The sequence below is a fragment of the Lissotriton vulgaris genome, chromosome 1_1 (genome assembly GCF_964263255.1).
Source record: "Lissotriton vulgaris chromosome 1_1, aLisVul1.2, whole genome shotgun sequence".
NCBI classification, from domain to species: Eukaryota; Metazoa; Chordata; class Amphibia; order Caudata; family Salamandridae; genus Lissotriton; species Lissotriton vulgaris.
In genome coordinates, this window is record NC_141685.1 from 24,006,853 (window position 1) to 24,013,792 (window position 6,940).

Genomic DNA, 6,940 nt, shown 5'->3' on the forward strand with positions numbered 1-6,940 from the left:
CAAGGGGATAACTTTGGAGGCTTTATTCTGGAAAGTGGCGGATGCATTTCTGGCTGTTGTTGTGCCTTCGTCAGCGCCCAAAGCCTCCACAGGAATAACACTCTGCTGTAGGTCCCGCCTCTCTCTTAAGCTCAATGTAATGAGCCTGCACCTCCCACAGGAAAAACTTGAGGCAGCACACCTGTGTAGCGTCCCGTGCGTCCAGGAAAACTACAGGTCACAGAATCCCCTGTAGAGGGATCATGGGGGTTGGTGCTGCGGGGAAGAAATTGTTCGGTGCGTGAATGCGGGAACAAAAGCAGGGTGAGTCCTTAAAACAAAACAAAATGTCATGCTCCGTTTTTTCGGCTGATTTGTCCACAACAGAGCCTCCTCAGCTCCCCTTTCGTACGCCTCAGCCCCAGATTAAAGGTGTCCATTGAGCAGGGGCGGTGAGGTCAGTGCCTGCAGCCCACAGCGAGGTTGGAATTACCTCGCAACTGCCGGTTATCCTCCTGTACTTCGGGGCGGAATTGGGACCAACCAAATCACTCTGGTGAAGAAAACGGACTGAAGACAGTCCAAGCCTGTGATGTCCGATCCCAGGGTGAGGCGGGGTTCTCTGTAGGCGTCTCAGGTTGACGCGTAAAATGTACAGGAAACACTCCTTCCAAGAAAAGAGAGCAGAGACCCAAGGGGATAACTTTGGAGGCTTTATTCTGGAAAGTGGCGGATGCATTTCTGGCTGTTGTTGTGCCTTCGTCAGTGCCCAAAGCCTCCACAGGAATAACACTCTGCTGTAGGTCCCGCCTCTCTCTTAAGCTCAATGTAATGAGCCTGCACCTCCCACAGGAAAAACTTGAGGCAGCACACCTGTGTAGCGTCCTGTGCGTCCAGGAAAACTACAGGTCCCAGAATCCCCTGTAGAGGGATCATGGGGGTTGGTGCTGCGGGGAAGAAATTGTTTGGTGCGTGAATGCGGGAACAAAAGCAGGGTGAGTCCTTAAAACAAAACAAAATGTCATGCTCCGTTTTTTCGGCTGATTTGTCCACAACAGAGCCTCCTCAGCTCCCCTTTCGTACGCCTCAGCCCCAGATTACAGGTGTCCATTGAGCAGGTTGACGCGTAAAATAATGTATATAGGTAACATATGTCAACAGCTTAAGCAGGTCCTACTCAGTATGCCAGTAGAGTAGCTCCATAGATTGCCTTTGCTAGACCTTTAGCACTGTACGTACCTACAGGGGCTCAGAAGAACAGCCTTGCATATTATGAGAAAAAAAGATAAACACTGAGTTAGTCTGAGACTTAGTTAAAGCAACATTCTGGATATGACCTTTGTTGGAGCGTTTCAACAAAAATCAAAACCTCAAATACCCATAGCTTTATAACTGCTGACCATTCACCCTTACATGGTGCTTGTAGTTTTATGACAAACTCTTTCTACTAGGTTCCTCCATTCCACAATAATTCCTATCAATAATGTTGCTGTCAAGCACTGAATCTGTTCTATAACCACTTAGGATTTGGTTTAATGATTCTCTGTAAATAAGAAACTCATAACATATATTTATACAATTAATCTAACGTGAATTGTTTAGCATTAACTCAGAGTTAGAGCTCACATTCTGCTCCTTTCACTTCTGTGCTTTTGAAACACTGTTTTCTGGTCGCTGTCACTGAATCATCACTGTTGTATGAAATGACCAAACACCACACTCAGCTGTGAATATTCACCAGTGAGTGCTTATTAAATTAGTTCTTCTTGCAGAGAGTATGTCCGAGTGTGTTGAGTTTATAGGTTTCAGCACTAATCCTTCCAGTTACCTGAAAATACCCTTCTCAGTCCAAGCATTCTTCCTAGTGCTGCTTTTACAGGTAGCTTGAACCGGAGCCCTTGGATGTTTTTCTTTTTAACTCTTCTTCATCAAATAAAAACCACAAGCGTTTCTTTTCTTTTATGCCACATTGTGCTAGTCTCCCAGTGGATTTCCTAGTACAGCATGTTGTTTTGCTGTGTGTACAAAAGCGAGCAATCACTAGGAACAGACAGTTTTATAATTCTACAAATATCGTTATTTGTTTTTGTTCTTTCCTTTCAGTCGAGTCTTCCATTGTCAGGAATTCGAATATACCTCATAATTATAATTATCTTTTTTCTGTAATTCCTTCATCCCACAATAACTGCAATGTTCTGCTCCTGTCTATGTCCTTAGATGGATCACTATTATTGCTAATTTAATTAAGTGCTTCTAGGATTCACTGCATCTCTAGGATTTCTAAATGAGTCAAATGAAGGTGTGTGTTCACTGAGGGCTGTGTATGATTGAAAATTGACAAAAGCTCTTCACACTTTCAGTGCACTTGTAAGGTTTTCCCCTTGTGTTTTCGCTGATTACTCTGGAGACCTGATAATTGACAAAATCTCTTGAGACATTTATTGCAATATCATTTTTCCTCTGTGTGTATTAGTTGATGTATTTTGTAGGTTTAATAACTGACAGAAGATATTCACACATTCACAGCAACTTTATGGCTTTTCCTCCTTGTGTGTTAACTGATGAATCCTTAATGCAGAAGATGCACTTAAGGTTCCTCTACATTCACTACAGTTGTATAGTTTTTACCGAGTGTGTGTACGCTGATGTCTATATAGGCTTGATAATTGACTAAAGCACTTCACACATTCACTGCACTTGAAAGGCTTTTGTCCTGTGTGTGTTCGATGATAGATGTGTATGATTGATGATTGACTAAAACTTTTCACACATTCAGTGCATTTAAAAGGTTGTCCCCTTTCTGAGCTCGCTGATGATTCCTTACTGCTGAAGAGTCAGTAAAACTACTGCCACATTCATTGCAATGGTATGGTTTTTCTGCTGTGTGTGTTCGCTGATGGCTTTGTAGCTTTGATAATAGCCTAAACCTGCTTCCACATTCACGGCACTTGTAGGTTTTTTACATTGTGATTTTTTGCTGATATCTTCGGAGATTTGATAATTGACTAAAGGTCTTCCCACATTCATTGCACTTGAATGGTTTTTCTGCTGTGTGTGTTGGTTGATGAACCATGAGATTTAAGGAATCACTAAATCTACTTCCACATTCACTGCAACTGCGTGGTGTTTCCCCTGTGTGTATTCGCTGATGTCTTGGGAGGTCTGCTAACTGACTGAAGCTCTTCACACATTCACTACAATGGTATGGCTTTTCCCCTCTGTGTATCCTCTGATGTCTTGTAAGAGTGATAATTGACTGAAGCTCTCCACACATTCACTGCAATGGTACGGTTTTTCCCTATGTGTGTGTTCGCTGATGTGTTTGGAGGTGTGATAACCAACTGAAGCTCTTCACGCATTCACTGCAATGGTACGGGTTTCCCCCTGTGTGTGTGTTCACTGATGTGTTTGGAGATGTGATAGCCAACTGAAGCTCTTGTATTGTATTGTACTGTATTGTATATTGGATTTATATAGCGCTTATTACCCAGGGGTCTCTAAGCGCTTGCCTTGGGAACCCGTCCTGGCTTTTTCCCTGTGAGATAGCCCCTACAGGGCATCACCAAGGTGAAAGCCAGGCATCCCGCCGTGGGGGGCCGTTGTGGAGATTAAGCAAGCTTAATGCCCAGAGTTGCAGAGTGTGAACCCATGATTAGGTCAGGCACCGAAGTGAGAATTATCGAGTCCGTGGACATTTGAGCTCAAGACCCTGCCGCGTCGGGAATTGAACCCTGGTCCTGGGTCTGACCTCTGCTTCACGGTCTGCCTGCTCTAACTAGTGAGCCACACTTCTCCACAACATTCACTATTCACACATTCACTGCAATAGTACGTTTTTCCCTGGTGTGTACTCGCTGATGTGTTTGGAGATGTGATAACCGACTGAAGCTCTTTACACATTCACTGCAATGGTATGGTTTTTCCCCTGTGTGTGTTCGCTGATGTGTTCGGAGATCTGCTAACCGACCGAAGCTCTTTACACATTCACTGCAATGGTATGGTTTTTCCCCTGTGTGTGTTCGCTGATGTCTTTGGAGGTCTCCTAACCGACTGAATCTCTTCACACATTCACTGCAATGGTATGGTTTTTCCCCTGTGTGTATTCTCTGATGTCTGCGGAGGTGTGCTAACTGCCTGAAGCTCTTCACACATTCACTACAATGGTATGGTTTTTCCCCTGTGTGTATTCTCTGATGTATGCGGAGGAGTGCTAACTGACTGAAGCTCTTCACACATTCACTACAAGGGTATGGTTTTTTCTCTGTGTGTATTCTCTGATGTCTGCGGAGGTGTGATAATTGACTGAAGTTCTCTACACATTCATTGCAATGGAAAGGTTTTTCCTCTGTGTGTGTTTGCTGATGTGTTTGGAGGTCTGCTAACTGATTGAAGCTCTTTACACACTCACTGCAATGGTATGGTTTTTCCCTTGTGTGTATTCTCTGATGACTGTGGAGCTGTGATAATTGACTGAAGCTCTCTACACATTCACTGCAATTGTATGGTTTTTTCCCTGTGTGTGTTCGCTGATGTGTTTGGAGGTTTGCTAACCGACTGAAGCTCTTCACACATTCACTACAATGGTATGGTTTTTCCCCTGTGTGTTTTCGCTGATGTGTTTGGAGATGTGATAACCGACTGAAGCTCTTCACACATTCACTGCAATCGTATACTTTTGCCTCTGTGTGTGTTCGCTGATGTCTTTGGAGGTTTGCTAACCGACTGAAGCTCTTCACACATTCACCGCAATGGTATGGTTTTTCCCCTGTGTGTGTTCGCTGATGTCTTCGAAGGTCTGCTAACCAACTGAAGCTCTTCACACATTCATTGCAATGGTATGGTATTTCCCCTGTGTGTGTTCGCTGATGTCTTTGGAGGTCTGCTAACCGACTGAAGCTCTTCACACAATCACTACAATTGTATGGTTTTTCTCGTGTGTGTGTTCGCTGATGTCTTTGGATGTCTCCTAACCGACTGAATCTCTTCACACATTCACTGCAATGGTATGGTTTTTCCCCTGTGTGTATTCTCTGATGTCTGCGGAGGTGTGCTAACTGCCTGAAGCTCTTCACACATTCACTGCAATGGTATGGTTTTTCCCCTGTGTGTATTCTCTGATGTATGCGGAGGGGTGCTAACTGACTGAAGCTCTTCACACATTCACTACAAGGGTATGGTTTTTTCTCTGTGTGTATTCTCTGATGTCTGCGAAGGTGTGATAATTGACTGAAGCTCTCTACACATTCACTGCAATCGTATGGTTTTTCCCCTGTGTGTGTTCTCTGATGTGTTTGGAGATGTGATAACCGCCTGAAGCTCTTCACACATTCAGTGCAATCGTATGGTTTTTCCCCTGTATGAATTTTTTGATGTATTTGGAGATTTGATAATTGACTGAAGCTATTTACACATTTAGTGCAATGGTATGGTTTTTCCCCTGTGTGTGTCCGCTGATGTCTATGTAGGACTGATGATTGACTAAAGCTCTTCACACATTCAGTGCAATGGTATGGTTTTTCCACTGTATGTGTTTCCTTATGTATTTGAAAATGTGAAAATTGACTGAAGCTATTTACACATTCAGTGCAATTGCACGATTTTTCTCCTGTGTGTGTTTGCCGATGGTTCTTTAGTAGTGATGATAAACTAAAGCTCTCGCTGCATGTGTATGATTCTTTTTTCTTGCTTAGTGTCTTTGGGATGGATATATCTTTGTCTACATCAGATGACCGTGTTTCCTGAAGGGCCAACATGATTGACAGACCACTTGCGTTATTCTCACATTCCATGCATGTGTGTGGTATTTTGGATGCTTGATTTCTGATTTAACAATAAAATACAAGACTCGCTAAATACCTATCACATTCATAATATAAGTAAGGGGTCTTTCTGGGTGATTGCGTCCTTACATTGGATAATGGCTTGGCGTGCTTGTGGGTAAAGATTCGTCTTCCTTCTGGTCGGTGCAAATTGGGACAATACTCTGTACTTCAGAGAGCAGAACTCCCCTTTCCTTTAGCCTTCAGTTGATTGGCTCCACTTCGTTGTGCTTTCCCCTGGTTCCTGTGGTTTGGCTAGAAAGAGTTTGCAATACACCTAGAGCACTGAATGGTGATCTGTTCCCAGTTTAGATAGCGGAGCACTGCTCTAGCCATATCATGATGATGAAGCAACTTGTAATGTGTACAGCTACTCCGAAGAGTGTCCCAGGGTCAAGCACAGGTCTGAAGAGAAAGTAAAGCTGGTTGTTTCAAACATGGACAAATAGCAGTGTTTTCAATCTTTGTTTAACATTGTCATGTTGCCAACAGCGCAAAGCTCAAGAGGGAGTTTGTTCCAAGCTATGGATCTCAAATAGACACAAGATCTTCCTCCAACTCTCATTCCGATCTCATGGTCAAAGCTGGTGTTGGACGCTTGTTTATACAGAAGGTGGTTTGTCAGTGTTGTGGTCTTATTTCTGTAGAGGGCCTTTCTTCGTCTTGTGGTGTGGAAGAGCAGAGCTCAGACTCATATATTCACTGAATTGCCTTTGACTGTTTCTTCCTGCATCTGTCCTCTGTCTCTGATTTCACTGATGTTTTTGAGCTCCTTATTTTTGACTCATTTTGCTGATTTGCTGTGTTATCTTCATTACTTATAATCAATCTGTGCATTTAACGCTTATTTTCTGTTGGATGTAAACAAATTAAAAATGACTAAATGCAAATGTAATAGAATGTGAATACACAATATTTATCTGGGTGTAGAAAAAAGACATCTCTTCTTTACCATATTTGAAACATAGCATGGAATAGTTCACCATACATGAATATTTCACTAAAAGTACTGTTAAGCAGGTCACTACTTATTTACTCATAAAAAGGCAGTGATTTACCATTGTTCACAGAGTAACTTACTAAAGAAAGGGAAGCCACTGAGCCCTCACATGCTACAAATACAGTTTTAGCTAGATACACAT

The 6,940-nt window shown here is 42.8% G+C and overlaps 1 pseudogene across 1 annotated transcript; it reads right to left on the reverse strand.

Annotated features, from left to right (window-relative positions):
• Nucleotides 1-3,871: 3,871 nt before the first annotated feature.
• LOC147737011 (uncharacterized) lies at nucleotides 3,872-6,600 on the reverse strand (annotated as a pseudogene). The gene has a single exon (XR_015308500.1). The product of XR_015308500.1 is annotated as an uncharacterized LOC147737011 (transcript).
• Between the last annotated feature and the right edge of the window lie 340 nt (nucleotides 6,601-6,940).